At 32.6% G+C, this 21,425-nt stretch overlaps 1 pseudogene across 1 annotated transcript; it reads right to left on the reverse strand.

The window, feature by feature from the left end:
• Nucleotides 1-10,829: 10,829 nt before the first annotated feature.
• LOC149543763 (uncharacterized) lies at nt 10,830-20,858 on the reverse strand (annotated as a pseudogene). The gene is made up of 3 exons (XR_016355111.1): nt 20,705-20,858; nt 13,737-13,910; nt 10,830-13,341 (listed from the first exon to the last, which is right to left on the reverse strand). The product of XR_016355111.1 is annotated as an uncharacterized LOC149543763 (transcript).
• Between the last annotated feature and the right edge of the window lie 567 nt (nt 20,859-21,425).

Genomic DNA, 21,425 nt, shown 5'->3' on the forward strand with positions numbered 1-21,425 from the left:
TACTTAGGTCATGCATTTATTTAATATTTCATATTTAATGCATGTAGTGGTTAGTTGGTGACAACACGGGAGTTTGTTCCCTTCTAGTTGTCACACTTATCTTCCAGCTTGTTCTACAAGCTTCCATGAGCTATTTATATTCGGGCTCTCTCTCATTGTAAAATCGAAGAACAACATCATAACATCATTTCTTATTGTAAATACATTTCTTCTTGTGTTTGCATTTATGATGGCTCTCATGTCCGTTTAGGGTTTTTGCCCATGCTCCATGCTCTTCCCTTCTATGGCTTCTCTTTGACAGGTTCGCATGCAGGTGATCTTGGCGTCTTCGGAGTTGGCTTTCCTCAACTCCAACAAAATCCTCCATAAAATCACTTTCCTTATTTGAATCAGAGTCAACAATCACTTTTTTATTCTTCTTTGAACTATCCCTAAAGCCCTTGTTCAAATTCTCCTCACCCCCCTTGGCTTCATCCTGGGCTTCAAAATCATAACCCTTCTTCAGAATGCTACCTTATGTATCATAATCAACAACCTTTAGAGAGCCTCTGGGCATTAAAATCTTTTTGGACCTTAAGACATTCATAATGAGAACCATAAGACCCTCGTGGCAGACATGTTCACCATTCAGGTCTTTCTGGATAGCCTGGATAGATATGCTAAGAGACTGCCTTAAATAGTAAGGAAAATTAATTTTAACATTGTGCCTAAAGTGGTTGGCCAGCATGAAATGGTACCCATAACATTTCATAAATATCCCATCAAGTGTCATGTATTCCATAATCACAAACAACACAAAATGCCATGGGCGAGAAACAAAGGCTGAATTGATATAGGAATAACCTATTTTGACCAGATGGTTCTTCTCATTTTCAGACTCCACAAATTCCTCAATTGCTCAGTCTAAGAGTTTTCGCTCCCTATAGAAATTGATTTCATCCAGCTCCAAGCCCGTGGCCTCAGCAATTACATCCCAATGACCTCCATGGGTTGATTACCCACCATAATCGAGCCTTCCTTCCAAGTTTTTATGAATTCCTCTGCAATGATTGGGTTGTTACCATTTAGCCGCTCCATATACCTAGTAAAATTACCACGCCTCAGAATATCCCACACCTCCTCCTTCTTCATCCACCCCGAACAACTAATTGGTTCCACCCTTTTCCTCTTACCTCCCATTTTCCTATTTGCAAAATCACAGTTTGTCTTCCTCTAAAACCCCCAAATAAAGCTAAAAATAAGAGTCTCACAAAAAACAAAGAACAAAATGGCAAAATTGACCCAGAATCTATGTGAGTAAATGCTCATATCACTAAAATTCGTGACCTGATGCTTGTGGCCACATATTTTCACATAATTACATGGTACTAACACTGTCATATTTAATGTTTTTTTTTTTACATAGACCTCCATTTAGCATGATGAAAGAATTGGCAACCATCTAGAGGTAAAGGATCATAATGTTCCCAAATGATAATATGATCACTATAGCTTGCGTCATTTACTACCCAATCTACTGTACAAATCACTTCTCTAAAATTATGAGATATAACACAAGAATCAAAGGATTTAATAATGTTAATAGCCTCAAAAATAATATTACTAATTGTCCACAAAGGTTTAGAAGTTTTATTAAGGCAATTAATAATATTGAGTGAGTCCCCTTCCACCCATATTTTTTTCAAATTTATTTTCTTAGCATAAATAAGACCATTAAGAGCAGCAGAGGCTTCAACAACATGATTTGTTTGATTTCTGATTAGGATAGCCATACTTCCCATATTATAAAGACAAGTAAAGGTAGAATAATAGAGAGAGTTGAAGAGAATTTGAAAAATATTAATAATTTTATTATTTAAAAAAATATATAAATAACAATAAAAATTATATTATATGAATGAACTACTCATTTCTACCAATTCAATTATAAGTTGAAATATTTAATTTAAAAAAAAAATTGTTGATTACTTGAATCAAAGTACCAAAATATGTATTAAGTTTGAGGAGTAGTATTAATGGTATTAAAAAAATTGTGCAAAATTGTAAAATAGTAGCTAGTAAAACATAGTGTAAACTTTTTAAAAATAACATTTTACAATTGTCAAAAATAAACATCAATGTAAAACTAATAAGAAATATATATATATATATATATATATATATATATATATATATATATATATATATATATATATATATATATATATATATATATATATATATATATTTAAAATAAGAAATATAAAATATTTAACTCTATATTTGATTAAAATATCTAAATTATACAACTTAAAAAGCATTTAACTCTATACATTCATATGACTTCTTCTCCATAAACTATCTTAAATAATAATTGTATTCAAAATAAGAAATATAAAACATTTAACTCTATATTTGAATAACATTTTACAAATTACAAAAATAAACATCAATGTAAAAATAATAATAAATATATTTAAAATAAGAATATAAAACATTTAACTCTATATTTGAACTTAGTAAGGGAAATAGATAAGGATATAAATAACAATAGAAATTATATTATATGAATGAACTATCGATTTCTACCAATTCAAAATTATAAGTTGAAATATTTAATTTAAAAAAATAAATTGTTGAATAATTTATTCAAACTACCAAAATCTCTAGTAAGTTTGAGGGGTAGTGTTAGAGCAAGATTGTAAAATAGTAGTTAGTAAAACATAGTGTAAACTTAAAGAAATAACATTTTACAATCGACAAAAATAAACATCAATATATAACTAATAAATATATTTAAAATAAGATATAAAAATTATTTAACTTTATATTTGAAATTGTGATATTAATATTGATTAGACATTCATTAATTAAAATATCTAAATTATACAACTTTAAAAACATTTAACTCTATAAATTCATATGACTTCTTCTTCATAAACTATCTCAAATAATAAATGTATTTGAAATAAGAAATATAAAACATTTAACACTATATTTGATTAAAATATCTATATTTGAATAACATTTTACAAATTACAAAAACTAAACATCAATGTAAAACTAATAATAAATATATTTAAAATAAGAAATATAAAACATTTAACTCTATATTTAAACTTGGTAAGAAAAATAGATAGAGATAATTAATATTGATTAGATATTCATTTGTGAGGTGGAAGATAGAAATAATTATTTTTTAAAAAGTTAATCCACTTGTTACAAATGTGGAAAAGATAAAGTTGTAACTAATACATTCATTAATAGAGTTGTTAGAAGATATTTGTATTTTTGTTGAAGAAAATTGAATTTTTTCATTGTCTTTTTTTTATCATGGGTCAATACAATTTTCAAAAAATTGTATTTTTCAATTCCAAAAAAACATACAAATTAACATAGCTTTTGCAAACATTAGTATATGTTGAAATTTTTGGATTATGAAACTAATATGGAATCTCATGATTCCATTAGTTTAAAGGTAGGGACTAATTACTCTGTCACCCTACAGTTCAAACTTCCAAAGCTATGATTTCTAACCAACAAGGGCAGTGACCACAATCCAAAATGCATCTACGTTGAGCATTGATATGCACATACCTCTTCCACATTGGGTGGTGAATATGCTGAAACACATGAATCTCTGCTCAGTCTGCAGTCTTTTCCCTCCACGTTGGCTGAAGACCCTACGTATGAACCCCATCCTCCACGATTTTTACCTACTCCCTGCACTTCAATGAAGAACGCCGCCTTGTTTGAACGATCATTGGAAGAGTAGGCATGTTTCCCTTCTCACACGCTTTAGAATTTGACCATCTTGGTCACCATGTTCAACCACATCATCCAAAGACTCAGGGGTTCGAACAACATTCTCAAGAAAATGCAGCTCAACATGCTGCTAATACACGTGCACTGTAAATTAAGTTTTTTCACTTGGAGACGAATTTCAGAATTTTGGTGATCAACATATACCATTTGAACATGGAGCTGGAAATAATCAAATTGGTTCTCCAATTCAAACTATCACTATTGAATGGGGTCTACAACTATGGAGGTCTACCAGAGAGAGAAAGCATCCACAAAAATATGATGATTATAAATTATTATTCTCTTTGTGTTCTGATCAGGCAGAACCTCAACTCTTTAAACAAGCTTACAGTGATGTCATTGAGAGTATTGGATGGATGCCATGAAAGATGAAGTGGAGTTTTTACATGCTAATTAGACTTGGGATTTCGTTCCTCTTCTACCAAATCGTAAAACTTTGAAAAACAAATGGATATATTGGATAAAAGAGGAAGATGGAGGACAAAAAGATACAGGGCTAGATTAGTGAAGGATTTGTTTAACAAGAGGGTGTTAATTTTAATGAATTTTCTATCCAGTGATTAAAATGCAAATAATTCGCTTGGTTTTGGGCATAGCCCTAGCTTGGGACCTTGAGCTTGAGCAACTTGATGTAAAAGCAACATTCCTACATGGTGATATTGAAGATGAATTATACATGGAGCAGCCAAAAAGATTCTTTAAATAGGGTCAGGAGCATTTATATTGCAGATTAAAAGGAGTTTATATTGGTTGAAGCATGCTCTGCAACAATGGTACTTGAAATTTGATAACTTCATTAGTAATTACTTAGCACAATTTTACTCGTTGTGAATCAAACCTATGTGTTTATTACAAGAGACTTCCAACTAGTGAGTTTGTGATTCTTCTACTTTATATGGATGATGTGTTTATTGTTGGGAATAGTATGCAAGTTGTTCATGAGCTGAAAATGCACTTAGCTCTTCATTTTGTCATGAAATTTAGGGGCAGCGAAGATGATTGTTGGGATGGATACAATCCAAAATAAACATAAACAAGAAATCAGATTATCTCAAGAAAAATACATTTTACAATTTTTAGAAAAGTTCAGTAAGTCAAATGCCAAATCAGTTGCTACTCTATTGGCTGATCATTTTCGCTTGTCTTCTAAGATGTCCTTCCATTCCAAAAGAAAAACGTGACATGGATGGTGTTCCTTATTGTTCAACGGTTGACAGTTTGATGTATGCAATGGTCAGCACACGGTCGGATATTGCTCATGCAGTGGGAGTCATGAGTGGTTTTATGAGCAAGTTAGGAAAAACTGATTGGCAAGCAATTCAATGGATTCTTTGGTATTTGAGAAACACTTCCTCTCATATTTTATGTTTTACTAGTAAGACTCCTTATATCTGTGGTTATGCTGATTTTGATATGGTTGGAGATTTAGACAAAATGAGATCTACTACTAGCTATGTGTTTACTTTTGTTGGGGCATTGATTAGCTGAATTTCTCGTAAGCAAGAAGTTGTTGCTCTTTCCTCTACTAGGCTAAATACATTGTTCTTACTGAGGAGACTAAAGAGTTGATATGGTTAGAATGATTATTTGGAGAGTTGGGATTTAAACAATCCAACTTCACTCTATTTTCTGATAGTAGGAGTGTCATTCATTTGGCTAAGAATTCAACTTTCCATAGTTGCACAAAGTATATAAAAACCAGAATTCACTCCATTTCTCATGCTCTAGAAGAGGGAAGATTATAGTTGGAGAAGATTGATACAAAGGTTAATCCGACTGATGTGTTAACTAAGATTGTATCTCGAGAGAAGTTTGAATTCTATAGAGCTTCTCTCAGCATTGTTATGATAGTCATAAGCATTCCAAGTAGGGAATATCTCTATGCAACACTGATTGGACTTCAAGTGGGAGATTGTAACGGTTGAGGAATGGAGAATATGTAACTGCTCTGACAAGTGCAGTCCAATCATTGTCGTCTCTTCCTCTTCCCTGCATTTTCGTCTTCCACTAGATATGACTGAAAAATGATACGTAAAACTAGTTTGATGTTACTGTGTAATGTACTCTGAAATAAATCTGAATAGAGATATTGCCCTGCTTGAAGAGTGGACATAGTCTAGGCATTCTGGACACATATGCTATTTTACATAGTTTTTAGATTTTTATTTTTATTTCTATTTTTTTTATACCTCAATCACAGATACAACGGGCAATATTTAGGTTAGCCCAATCTCAAGTTTTTTGAGCCTAGTTGTTTTGTCATGGAGATTGCAGGCAAGAAAAGACAGGTGAAGAAGTCTTGAAATCTATTCAAAAGCAATAAAATTAAGAACAATATGGAAGCTTTTTGGGCCTATTTGGGTGCTAATGAAGATTTGTTTTCTCCAACACAAATAGCTAGGATGTTAGAAGTAAGTGATAGGGAATATATTGTAATTAAAAAATATGTATTTTTTCTCAAAATTGTAATCTTATGTACAGATAGTTTATTCGAAAAGAGATTCGCATACATAGTGTAATATCCACTCGTAGTTTGCTTTTATGTTCTGATTGTCAAATTCTTTTAGGCCAATTTTATGCATTGATTAGTTTTAGAGATACTAGATTTGCAATATTATGATATTATTTCATGACTTGGATTACAAATATATTTGTTATAATTGCTTGGTTGATTTCATTTCATGTGTTGTTAATGATGTCTTGATGATTCCTAATTAGTCAATGTGGTTTCTTTCATAACAATGTTAAAGTGATGTCTTTAATGATTATTATGTTTGTATTGATAGAGATGCATTATTATACCTAAAAATTTGATGTTAGATTTTTTATTTTTATGATACCTACCCCATACTTGCATGTGTATGGTGTGCATGTTTGTTTTATCTTTCTATCTGACGTGTTTGATGTGGATAAGGGAGGGAGTTGTAGTCACCTGCTAGTCAGGATCTACACGATGCACCACTCTCCACCATTGCTTATTTAGTTTAGATATATAATACATGTACATGCTCATCTTTTATGCAAGATGCAGGTACCGGGCATCGACTTTCCTGAATTACCAAAATGAGCGTGCCCTATTACAAATACTCAAATGTTGAGAATGGGAAGATAATGATCAGGACCAATCCCAACCATAGCCTATAATACTTGTCTTGCAAGGAGGACTCGTAACAGTCTGTCTACCATTTTCAAAACCCATGAGTCATTTGTGCATATGTTGTTTTATGAGTCTTTGATGAATTTTCTATTAAATAAGTTTAATTAAAAGATTAAATTAATGACTTAATTTAATGGAAAATTATTATGACATTTCAAATATTTAATTATATTTAATTAATTAAGAAGTTAATTAAATAAAAAGAATTGAATTCGAAGACAAAAGTTATAAGAATAAATTTAGAACGTGATAATATTTATTTAATTTAATAATAATATATTTAGAGTTCATTTTTAAGTAAATGCTAAATATTATTGTTATGTAAGTTAATAAATATTTATCAAATTAAACGTTCAAAATAAATTAAGAAGTTAAAAGATATTAATTTATGAAAAAGATTTAAGTTCGCATGATGCGTGTATGAGTTTAAAATATAGAAAAATTATTCAAAAAGATAAAATATGTGAACTTAATAAAGATATATTAATAACGTGTACATCAGATTTAAAAGTTAATAAATTAAATAAAAGAAAATTAATTGTGCATGAAAGAATTAATTAAATAAAATAATTATAATTTTAAAGTTGTGGAGACAGAAACCCTAAAAGGTAATTAGAGTTTATATTAGAGGGTTTTCGGATCATTATTACACACACAAGTTTCAGGGAATACACAAGTTTTGGAGAGCAACTCGGAGGGTTTGGAAAATAAGGGAATTCTTCGTGGCTTGAAGGATTTTACTTAAGAATTTTCATCTAGCTGTCAGAGTTTAGCATCAATACGAGGTAGGATTTGAAATCCCGTGAATGCATTTCAATTGGAAAATATCTGTTTGCTCCATGTTTGTTTGGGTGGTTGAAATTATGTTTGTCGTCTTGATTGTTTTCCAGATCTGATTGATTGAAATTAGTCTCTCATCATTTATATTTACAGAAGAAAATCATAAAGAAAATTAATTTAAATCATGTAGAGTTTGAAAGAAAAGAAAATTCTAATATAGAGAATTCGATCATTGCCCATATTTGTCCTATCAGATTAAGATGGCAATTGTTTATTTTTAAAAAAATTAAAATTAAAATTATTTTTTTGTTAAAAATATTATAAAACATTGTGTTGGTTATTTTTATTAATTATGAAATTAATATAAAATAAATTAATATTAAAAAAAGAAGAAAAACGTTTTATGCAAAATGTAATAATAATAAAACAAAATTTATTAAAAAAGAAAAGAAAAGAAAAGATAATATTAAATATTGGGGAGTACCCCAACTTACCTCATACCCCATGTACTTCTTTGGTCGGCGACTGCACTGCATTAATCACAGTGTACAGCGATGAGGTGGCCGCCTTTTCTTTTATTAAGAGTTGGCGTTGTCAATAAAGTATAGTGCATGTGATCTTATTTTGCAAATGTCCTTTTTAATGTTTATGTTAAAATTGAAATGTTAAAATTTTTATTTTAATATTAAATCCCAATCACCATCCTCCAAATCCGTAGGCATGTCACATAATCTCTTTACAGAAAAACATGCTTTATTTATACTCCTCCTTTATCTTATATTTTTTTTTTCTTAGTTTACTCTAGTCTATATAAGTAATTGGTGAGTTCTGAAGATAGCCTTTTTCCTTCATTTATAAGCATTTAGAATAACTTCAGGAAAAATGTATATAAAACATTTTATATTTAGTTTTATTAAGATGTTTTTAATGTGTTTTTATATTATTTTTAAATTTGAATTAAGTGAATGTTATTATTTAAATGAATTTTATTAATATTTATTATTTTAATAAATAATTAATAAATGAATAAGATTATTTTAATTCTATATTATTAATTAGTTTAATTAAATGAAATTTAATTAATAAAAGAGAATACTTAGTGGAATTTAGATTTATTTTAATATTAACAATATTGACTTTAATGAAATCTAAATTATTTTTTATTGGAAGAACAATCATTATTATTTTAATAATTATTTGATATAATATAAAGGGGGTAATTTTATAGTTTATTTTATTTTGTATTTTAACCGTATTTTGTATTTTCAAATCAAACCCAAACTAGGAAACTGTGATGCTTTGCTTATATTGTCTATGCTTTGAGGTTGATTAGATGTTGACCACTCTAGGATGTACACCAGAGGTTTTGTGAGATTTATTTTATACCATTTATGTGATTGGATGTCATGATATGTCTTGTGATTCAGATTGGAAACTATATTTATGAGGGTTACTTTATGGAGCATTTATGTGTATTTGGATGGGAGAACCATCTTATTATCAGGTTTCCTATTAAGGAACCGAGTTTGATCATTATGAGTGTTGTGGTATGGGGCACAACTGTGTTTATGTTCTTAAGAGAGGTCGTCTAGATACAAGTCTTTGGGAGTGGCTTGCAGTAGGGGTCCAGAACCCAAAGTGGTCAGTGCCAGAGTAACCTATTGTAAGTTATGTAATAAGTGATAATCTAGTAACTAATATTTTGAGGGGGGGGGAACACACTAAAAAGATAAGTTAGAGATATTTGATCCACCCATACCTTGAGTGCTTGTATAGACTAAGGATGGGAATGAAATGATTGCCTTGTCTTCTTTAGAGGGTGGGAATGAAATGATTGCCTCGTCTTCTTCAGAGGGCTTTCTGGTTTTCACATGTGTCATGTTGAGGGTCCGAAGTTCAGAGTAACCAGTCTAGGGTAACTCAACGCTTGAGGGTCTGAGGTCTATTAAGAGACTAGTTCAGGGTAACTCAAGCAGCCATGTGATGACACTCCCTAGTATGTAGCCTGAGTCTCCTCTATAGATTGTGTGTACCTCTGGTGGTGTACTTATTGTTGGATGTGTTTATTGTGGTTATTTACTTCCATTGATGATGATTGGTGATTCATGGATGATGTATTTTTGACATGTGGCTTTTGACTTAAGATGATTATCTTTTGTTGACTTTATCTTATGATCTTGGTATTTGGTTAATACTTGGTTCATGTATTATGTTTGGTTATGTGGTGTTGGTATTGGATTGAATGTTCTTACTTTTGAATTATTTTATCTTCTTGAGCAGCATGTGTTACCTTTGAGGTAGTTGTGGCTATTAGGAATTCCATGCCTAGGAATGTTTTATGTTGGTTAGCCGTATGTGGATCGTTCATTATCTTCCCTGCACGGTGAGAGTGGAAGCCTGATTAGGTAACCACGCGGTTGGGAGGTAGTGACTTCTTACCATTTGGGTTCCCCTCACTTTGCTAGCGGTTGGATGTTTGTTGCAGGAGATGCACCTTTATCATTCTTATTTCTTATCTTAGAGACTTCTTTTAAGATGATGTATATATGTTATCATGTATTCTGATGTATTGTATCTATTCTCACATACCCTGTGACATGTGCAGTGGATGTTATTAATTGGATGTACTTTCATTGTATTAGTTATACTTATGCTTTGCTTATGCAATTATGTATCTGTTATTTCTTTATGATCATGTGGCATTGTACTTGAGACTTAAATTAATAAATGTGACTCAACATAAAGAAACTCTTGAGAAATTGAAAACTGTATCTATAATTGCTAATGTGTATTTGATGTGTATGTTCATATTAATGTTATCTTAATGTTGTTCAAACATTTTTTTTTAAATAGTTCAGTAAACATTGTAATATGTTAGGTTTATTTCTTTTGGGTTTCCGAACGGAGCGTTACATATAGTTTGAAGATGCAAATGAAATTGATACAAGTAATGTGATTTACCACAAGTTTCGCAAGGTCTTCCTGCAGCTACAAAATCCAGATTTAGAAATGCATCTCCTGTTGTATTGTTCATGAAGTAGAAGCACTATCTTGAGCTGAGATCTATGATTTTGCTTTGGGTAACCTCCTAACTCCTGGAAAACAAATCAGAAAAGCTAACAGCAGCTTCGTCCGCCATGTTGACATATCTTCTGCGCCATGCTTTCCTTTCACAAACAAGAGCAAAGAACCCCCAAAATCGAATAGCAAAGGAACCGTACAGCTAACATACCAATACCAGGGATCCTCTGTTCCATCTTGAGCTTCATCATTCTCATTTTTTACAGCTGGAACGATGCTTGCTGATCCTGGGCATCTGTTACCAAGTGGAAAGCCACAAAGGCAGGGGTTTCCATAGAAATAGGCAGCATCAAGTGTGGAGAACTGACCATCCGTTGGAATCTTGCCACAAAGCCTGTTGTTGGCAACGCTGAAAACAACCAAGTAATGAAGTCCTTGTCTTTCAATTGGAATCTTGCCTTGCAGATTATTATGGGAAAGGTCCAATGATTCTATTAGCTCTAGCATTCCCAATGTATGAGGAATTTCTCCGCCTAGATTGTTTCTGGAGATATTGAGGATTCGTAGATCATTAAGTACACCAATCGCTGAAGGAAACATACCTGACAGCTGATTTCCGGAGAGATCAATACATGTTACAAGTAACAAAATAGATTCCACATATACCAACTTGTTTTCTTTGTTGGTGACTGAGATTTCTTCCTTATAACAGGCAGGTGTGCCATTTTTAGATTCTACTGTTGAGCTTCCAACTTCAGCCATTCCTGTGGCTAACTTCTCTAGCTCCGGTGGGATGAACCCACTCAAACTGTTTTGTGACAAATCTAAAACATGAAGATTACTGAGATTTCCCAATTGAGGTGGAATAGGTCCTGTAAACATGTTTTTCCTCAATACAAGTATCATCAGCGGAGACAATTTTGATAGCCAAGTTGGCAACTCTCCAGACAAGAAATTAGTTCCAGTATCTACGATCTGTAAATTAGAATAGTTGGAAAGACTCTGTGGCAATATCCCCTTAGAATATTGTCATTCAGATGCAGCATCTGGAGTTGGTACAACCTTCCCATTGTGGATGGTATCTCCCCTTCCAAACTAGTATTTGCCAGGTTCAATCTTGTTAAAACTGAACAATTGGTTATGCTGGATGGTATCTTGCCAGATTATCTGTTATTTGAGAGACCTAAAACCAGGATTTCAGGAATGAGCATGCCGATTTGGCCTGGGAAAACCCCGGTGAAGCCGTTGTGAGAAAGGTCCAAAACTTGCAGGGACGGGGACGGCAAGGGAAGATGACCACTCAACCTGCTATTAATCAGATCTAGGGTTAACAACGTTATATTCAAATTTAAAGGAAGATGGCCTTGTAAGTTATTGTATGATAAATTAAGATAGTTGCCAATTTTGAGATCCCAAAGCAAGGATGGAATGCTTCCAACAAGACTATTGTTAGAGAGATCCAAACCCAGTAACCTATGTTGTGTTGAGAGAAATATAGGGATTGAACCTCTAATGTTACAAGAAGCAAAACCTAATACTTGAAAGTGTATTTTGGGTACCTAATGAGGATTGAGATAAACAGTCAAGTGATTGTAGGATAAATAAAGGCGCACAAGGTCGGAGGAATTTTTAAAATCTTGAAGAGAGAAATCGCCCTGTAGACTGTTAGAACTGAGATCAATCAATTATATGCGAGAGAGATGTCCTAAAGACGTAGGAATGGCACCGTTCAACTGATTAGATTGCAGATAAAGTTTAAGGAGTGGTGCATGTCCATCAAACCAGTAAGGTATGTTGCCAATCAATTGATTGTAGGACAGATCCAGAGTTGTCAACATAGAAAGCCGATGAAGTGAAGGAGGAATTCTTCCCGTCAGGAGGTTATTCCGGAGTATGAGTTCCACAAGAAGAGTCAGGTTGCCAAGAGAGGCAGGAATGGGCCCATTAATTTCTGTCTCTACAACCGTAAGAAGTGTGAGCGAGGATAGGCGGTATATTTCCTCTTATATTCCACCCTGATAGAGTAAATAGAGTTAGGTGTGACCACCCGTTCCCTAAAATTTCATATCTCCACTTAGGAATTCATTGCGAGCCACTCGCAGGTATTTCAAATGAGGCTAAGTGGAGAGAATGAGGGGAATGGACCACTCAAATTGCAGCTATCAAAACTAAGTGATTCTAAACTAGTCATGTTTCCGAACCACGCAGGAAGTGGGGATGAAAAGTTGTTGCCATGAAAGTCAAGATGTGTGAGGGATGTGAGGTTAAGAATTGCAGTGGGAATTGGGCCTGAAATTTGGCAGTTACTCATGTCAAGGATTTGCAAATTATGAAGTGCAGAGATGTAATTCCCTCTTTACCACTACTATTTAGGGTCACATACTTCACTGACAAATATTGTAAATTTGGCAGACTCTGCGCCCACTCTAAAGTCGACCAACATTTGAATTCATTCTTCTTTGTCATGGAAATTTTCAAATAGTGGAAGTTGGAGAGATTTCCCAGCTGCAATGGAATCTCACCTTCAAAATCATTGTTGCCCATGTCGAGATGCTTGAGTTCTCTGAGTGCTGATATACCTGGATCCAAAACACCAGCAAAGTAATGAAGCTATAATCTCATTGAGTTTGCACTAAAGTTTTTGTGTACAACTTTTGAAGGACTGAATTGTGTAAATATTTGCGACATAAATTCTTTGAATCACAAGCTGATTCATCATGGGAATGATAAAAGTAAGGAGATCAGAGTACCCCAATTTTCAATATACATGAATTTATAAAAGAGAAGAAGTGTGTATCCCAAAGAATGTAGAGCTAAAGATTAATCTCTATTAGTTGGTTACGAAATCATTTCAAATATCCTGTCTTTTTTTAATTTTAATGTTTGACCTCATAATCATATTGATATGAAAATGTAATGGTTTTAACTAGAATCAGTTTTTAACAATCATTGCTCCAAAAAAACTTCAAAATACCTGCAGGTATAACACCAGTGAGACCATTGGAGCTCATATCCAGATATTCCAATTGCTTTAACTCAAACAAAGGAGTGAGAGTGTGACTTGATGCATTTTTAAGGGTCAAATTTGAGAGGTGCAGTTGGGTGACATGAGATGTGAGATTGCTACATTCTAAACGGTTTTGAATCTCTTCCCTCGGGAAACATTGTACTCCAAATCATGAGAATCTCTTCCCTCGGGAAACATTGTACTCCAAATCATGAGAGTTTCTCATGTAGTTAAGGTGGTAACCACCTATTTCTTTGAGCGTTTAACTATGTTCCTGTAGAGAATTGTTTACCAGGAGAATCGTATAAATTATCTGTAACAATTGATAAAATCTTTGACTAGGGTTAGTAGGTTTAGTAAAAGAGGGAGCTCAATTCCCATCAATTCAATGAGATGGACAGCATGGAGGCAATTTGCAGAAACTCATGCACCTTCCTGGGTCACACCATAGCCATGCAAACATCTAGACAACAAACAAGAAAAGTTAAAAAGTTAAGGGGCAGTTGGTTACACATTTTTAAAATTTTGTAAGGGAAAGCGTTAGTAGTTTAACATTCTAATTTTGAGCTTCTTAATATGGCAATATAAATTATTATCCATATTTGTGTAATTGATGCATATCATATGATTAATTACTTTTTAGAATTAAAATGGATTAGTAAAACTTTATTATTATTATTGTGCATACATAATGTAATGTATAATGTATATGAAACTTAAATAAGTACTCCCCATTACACCTTAATGTGAGACATTGATTAAAAAATAGACGCTTCAAAGAATATGGCTCGATCGGTCTCTACGCTTATATATATATAAGCTTAGCAACCAAGTTCATCAAATTTAGAAAATACTTTGAAATTATATATATGAATAGAGTTAAATGTAGAAATATGTAATGTGTATAATGCAAATATATAGAAAAATGTTAAAGCAATTAATGCTAAATAATTTGATATCAATAGTTATTGTTTTATTTTATTAAAAGAATATCTAAAATTTAAAGTTTAAATAACAAGTTTTCATTTAGAAAAAGTGTGGGTATGTAAAAACAATGATATTAATAATTATTTATTTTATTTGTTATAAGTAATCTTGATGCTTATCAAAGAAATTAAATAATAATATTAAACAATTTTTTTATTATTATAATATATATATATATATATATATATATATATATATATATATATATATATATATATATATATATATATATATATATATATATATATATATATATATATATATATATATATATATATATATATATATATATATATATATATATAATTGTATTAATCATTTATATCATAAAATATTTATATTTTTTATAAATATATTAAATAAAAATATAATATAATTATATCTAATACAATAACTACTACAATAGTTATAATACAATATAAATAAATAGTTAAAAAAAAATGTAATGCCATATATAATATTATTGTAATGCTCCCTTCCGAGAGGACAACATAACAATTAAAGGAAAAAACATGAAAAATTCAACATTGAAATGCATCACATAAATTCAAATATTATTTCATCTAACATTAACTTATTATGATAGATTCATTAACTCAAATAAGAACAATTATCCTCATAAGTTCCTACATCACTACTAGAAAAGCATATCATACCCTACAATACATTATGACCAACATGAACTATGCACAAATTTGCATTATGGATAGATAGTCAAAATGTTATAATTGGATAACCTAAACATTATATGATTGAAAATCCAAGAATACTTATCCATTTCTTTCTTTACATCCCAAATAAGCATAGATACGCGTCCACTTTTAGAAATTATAAGTATTCATTACATGAAGTTTTTACATATATATTTTAAATTTCTATTCTCAAGGAGTTTAATCTACACACATCCAAGTAATAGTTCATAGTCATGATACATTGACATGTGAAGCTACACAAAGAGATATGAAGAATTGTTGAAACACATATGACTACACAAACAAGAATTTGCATGAGGAAGCACATAGTGAAACATGATCATACAAGGCTCTCAAACAACCTAAAAAAAACTTGATGGATGAAATATTTTTCATCCAACCATGTGGAACCTTGCGGCCCACTCTCCCAACCTAGGAGATAACACAAGGCCCCATATCAACCTCAAGAACATATAAGGAAATAACATAGGTAATCCCATCCAATAAGAGAAACATAAGGGTAGCCAACATAGCACTTGAGAATCATCACAACAATGTCCTATACTAGAGGTGAATCTAAAGAAAATACAAGGGTATACTCTCTAGACCTAGTGCCTAGGGGGACACAACATGGAAATGATAACCTTATTGAGCCAAGGTGTCCCATTGCTAGATCAATGCCCCATAGATGACCAAGCATTCTCAACTCATCCTCACAAAAGAGTACATGCATACTCTAAGCATGGGTGAGGTACCATTATCTTTTATTAATGTAAAATCCCAAACCCAGTTAATTTTAATTAGTTATCACTTGATCAAAAATCTACAATGGGTTACCTAGGACTAACCACTTTGGACTCTGACCCCCATTACAAACCACCTTCTACACTATGTATTTAGCAAGACCCTCTTGTACTCCAAACTAAAATCAAAGAACAAATAAATAAAAAATATCAATAGGGGCCATATAAAATCTTTATAAACAAAAGCCTAATAGATGCTCTTTGAATTTCATATTTCATGGTGTTAAGCTTGAGGTAGGATCTATTTCCCCTAGGTCTTTCCTTTCACCCATCTATCCACTTGGAATCTACTCAATGCATTGAAATGAGATTTCCTTAGAATCTAGACATGATCTCTGGATCATGAGACCTATTTGTTGGAATTACAATAGGAAAAGTAAACTTCTGGGGAAAAGTAATCAGTGGTTTAAACTTGGACCCATAAAACTCTCACCACACTTCCATCTCATGCATTCAATGAGTAAACTGAAATAACATGTCAAGCATATACATCTAAATCATGTAAACATGTAAGCATTCACACACATAACACCGGATATGATTATTTAGAAACCCTCTAAGTGAGAAGGTAAAATTGGGGTGGGGTTGACACCCACAAATCTTCACTACTGCAACAATAAAGTGTTTCCAATGAAGGTTATAATGTTTTTATCATGAAACATGATCTACCTTGTGAAAGGTCTACCCTATTAAAGGCTTACAAAGATTATTAGGTCTCACCTTGTTAGAGGATTTCAACACCCTATTAAAAGTGTGCATGGTTAAAGGACTTTAACTTACAACTAAGTAAGCACTTTTTTAAAGGATTTCATACAGCCTATTAGGATTGCTCTGTTAAGAGATTTGACTAAAATCACCTGTTAGAATGTCTCAGCATAGATCCTACGATTAGCACTTGCTTACTTGATAACAAATCACCTCTAAACAATGTCTTCTTGATCCTTCTCAATCAGATGTCTCTATGTTGTATCCTTTTCTCTATCCTCTATTCTACTCTAAATGATTCTGCAATGTGGTTTTACTCCATAACTTCTAAGTCACCATGAATTCTCTATTTGCACATGCAAACTATCCTTTTTATTTCTTCAACACTCTTAGAAAGTTTAGGGTTTCATCCTCCTTAAGAAGCCTTTGGTGGCTTAGGGTTAGGTATGAATCTACGACTAAGATCCATCCATTTTTCCACTTGATCCTTCCCATTTTTTTAATTGGTTGCATATAATTACATAGGGAATCCAACTAAAATTCGTCCTTATCTCCAAAATACCGAAATTCAATCTTAAGTCGGCTCAAAACAGTTTGCATAGTTGTTTGTACCTTTACAAATAAATATGTCAAAACTATTTTACTTGGCATCTGAAATCTCTAATGCTCAACATACATTGATCTTTCTGTTGTGACTCAACACCTGTATTGCTCAACATCCACTGTTTACTTAGCTCCTATGTTACTCATCTTATATTATTTATTCAACACTTGAGTGACTTGGCACATGAGTGGCTCAACACTCACTATGACTCATCATGGTCTATTATTTACATGTTGTGCTCAGTAGGTACTATTAGTTCAACATGAACTAAGTAAATGGCTTAAGTGTGTTGACACTCACTTGTCAAAACCAATCTGAGATCAACAATCTCCCCCTTTGACATGAGTGTTAAAAACTCTTGAGTATACATTATCATCCTTAATCTTATGAGCATAACACATCTCAACTCAGCTTATATACAAAACTTCAAAACATCAAAATTTTGTAATAACTTAGATACCTCAAAATTTGATAACTCACCCTGAGTTGATAAGTTTTCTGTGTAACCAAAATTTTGTATTCCTTCTAAGTAAATGTGTCTCTACTAATACACTTTGACTTCATGCTCTATTTTGCTAATACTCTTTCATCTAATTTTGCTTGTTTCATTCTCCCCCTTTTGCTCTATTGTTCACAACATCTCCTCTAAAAATGTATCTCCCTATTTGTTTTAGTCTCCTTGACAATAATATATATATCTCCCCCTTTTTGAAATTTATGTCAATGGGCTATACACTTATTGTATGTTTGTCCAGAAAATATTTATGAATGCCCAATATTATCTTGAGGGTTGCATCCCAGTTATCACATGCAACATCCAATGACTTGATTTGGATGGCAAGCTCGATAGCAAGGTGGACTAAACCATCCAAAGTAGAAAGATTGGGGTCTTTCTTCAATAGAGTTTCAGCATAGCCTAGCTCCTAGGGAGGTGATGGTTTCTTGGATGCTAGTCAGTTTGGCTCTTATGTTAGCCTCATCTGCTTTCAATGCATCTAACTAACTCTATGTTTGAAGCAATGTACTAAAATGCTTCTTGCTCTAAGCAGGATTCATTGGTAGACTTGCACCTGATGTAGTAATTTAGCTCTCTAGACTCAGAATGTGACTTTTGGTCTCTTAGGTGAAGAGTGATGGGTTGCACAATTTAGTTTACAATGAGAATATGTTCTCAAGTACCTTCTTCACATCCTTAACCTTAGTTGCCAATGCAACTTGTGTGAGTGCTATGTCACCAGATATTTTGTCATTCACTTTCTTTTGGAACTTCTCTTCTGACCATTTTAATAATTTGGCATTAGTATCAAGGTCTTCATTACTGACCTTTTCCACTATATTTGTCAGTTGTTCCATTAGTGGCTTTGTCTCATCAGGAGTTGGCAGAATAAATGCATCTAGAAATATGTCTTTAATGTCTTGTAGTGCCTACTTCTACCTATGTTCTCTCCTAAGAATTTATTGATGCTTTTTCCTTTCTAGAGCCTATTGTAATATGCCTATTCATTCTAATTTCATGGTATCATAATTATATTTGGGTGTAACAATTTCTTCATCAAGGCTTACATATCCATATTGAATTACCTTTTTAGCCTTTGATGAACTTGGGCTTGGCACTAAGGTTTGTAATGGAATAGAATTTATGTTTGATTTCTAAAGAGTTTGTGTGGAAGGAGTGCCAAATGTTGTTAAGGCTACTAGAGCTTGAATGGAAACTTGTTCCTTTACCTTAGGTTTCATCTCGCTCTCTTTAGGCTTGCCCTATTCTACCACTATGACTTGTTTTGCACCTTGTCCTTGTGCTATAGTTGTAGATGGTTCTATCTAACCTATTTCCTATTGTCCTATAGTGGTGGCTTGTTCTTCTATTTTCTTCTTCTTAATAGTATCAATCTTGACAACTGTATCAACCTTGGTAGATGTATCTTTTGGCATTTGGATCAAAGGTTTTACATTAATGACTGGAGGGATAATAGAAGGTGGTTTTTTTGGATTCACCTTTTCCCTTGCAACATTAGTAACAAATGTTTGTAGCTCATCTATAGTTACCAAAATTGCATTATCACAAAGTTTGGCCTATAGTGTAGATTGATCTAATATCTTCTTCAAATCTTCTTCAGTAAGGGTATTGATGTTCTAAGCTAATAGATCAGAGACATCCTTAATAGTTACTATTTTAGTTGTCTCATTTGTGTCATGTGGAGGACTGACACTCAATAATTGTGTGTCTTGCACACTCTATTCTTCTGGCTACCTTGTCATATGCTTCCATTTTTGTTCCTCCTCTAACAATATTATATTTGTCATCATCTTCTTCAACATCATCCTTGACCTTAGAAGGTATAGGTTCTTCTTTATTTACTGTGGTTAACCCATAAATGAGTTTCCATACCTGTGTTGAGTTTTTAACAACATCCTCAATATTATTTTGTAAAATGCTAAAGGCTCTATATTTAGATGTGAACCTAATTGCATACTTCTTTACAACCTTAGCAATTTGTGCCTTAGTTAGTTCAGACATCACTTGGGCCAGTGTGGTCTCCCTAATTTATGTTTCTAGATTTAGACAATAATGCCATTTTTGCTCAACTATGCCATATAGACTCTTAGGTACAAAGTTGGCAAATTCTAGTGGTGTTATCTTGAATTTTTCCATCATGGCATATAGGGCCTCCTCCACTTTTTTTCTCTCCTCTTTATCCGATTTATCAAAATCAACATGATTGAATCCTAATAAATCTACATTATTCTTAACATTTTCACATAAAATTTCAAGATTTAAAAGAGGGTTGTGACTCACCACCTTAAATTAGCTATTTTCATTTGACTCTATTTTCTCCTCTTTAGAATTTGGTTGTGCAACATACTTCTTTCTTGGTCTCTTTTTCTCTTGACCTCCTTGCTCTACTTCTTTGGTCTTTCCCTTTGCCTTTTGTGTAGTTGCACATGTGTTGGCTGTTGTTGTAGGTACAATGAGCTTTGGTTGACTTGGTTTGGCAATTTTCTTAGTCCTTGCCACAGGCTGCACCTTGGCCTTCCTCTTCTTTGGCTTGGTAGGATTAGGTGCTTCCTTAGCTTCTTCTCCCTTAGCACCTTTAGTCTCCTCCTCTTCCTAGTCTTCTCCCATACCTTAAATTAATGCAAGACGTGCTTTTTCTTGAGTTTCTTCTTCCTCTTCATCCTCTTTTTCTTCCTCCTCTGCAACCTCTCCAAACTTAACTTTCAATTTCTTTACTAGCTTGTCCTTCTTCTTGATAACTGAAGCAATCTTCAATTCGATGGTGATCTTGGACTTTACCATCTTATAGTTTCTAATTTTTTTTGTAGTTTTATCTACCTCTTTTGGAAGTAAAGTTGTAATAGCTATAGAGGCTTCATCCACATTTATCTCACAGCCTAAAGATCTCAACCATCTTACACTTAGTTTTTCAGCTTGCACAAAAGTACAATCAACATCCACAAGAAAAAATACATCATTATAGTGTTTCTCAACTAAGGATACTAGTATTCTTAGTCTTTCCTTCATAGACTTCTTGAAATTTTCAAAGTAACTAGTCATTAAGGATTCAAAATGCTCTCCTAATTGCTCAATGTACTCACCAATCTATACTGCAACTAATCTATTGGTCTTCCATCCCATAGTACCAAATGAGGGAAATGTGTTTTGCACATAAAAGAATATACAAATCAGTATAGAAACAAATTTATATTGTGCACTCTTAATTTTCCTAATTGCTCCAAGGTTCTCTATCAGTTTTTGTAATTGTAGCTCTACTAGATCATATATATGATCTTTCTTGACAATCTTGTATCCAACATCCTTAGCTATACAGGGTACACTATTCAATCTACTAGATTGATAGAACTT

The sequence above is a fragment of the Cupressus sempervirens genome, chromosome 8, assembly GCF_028749045.1.
Source record: "Cupressus sempervirens isolate cs-2001-9-10 chromosome 8, ASM2874904v1, whole genome shotgun sequence".
NCBI lineage: Eukaryota > Viridiplantae > Streptophyta > Pinopsida > Cupressales > Cupressaceae > Cupressus > Cupressus sempervirens.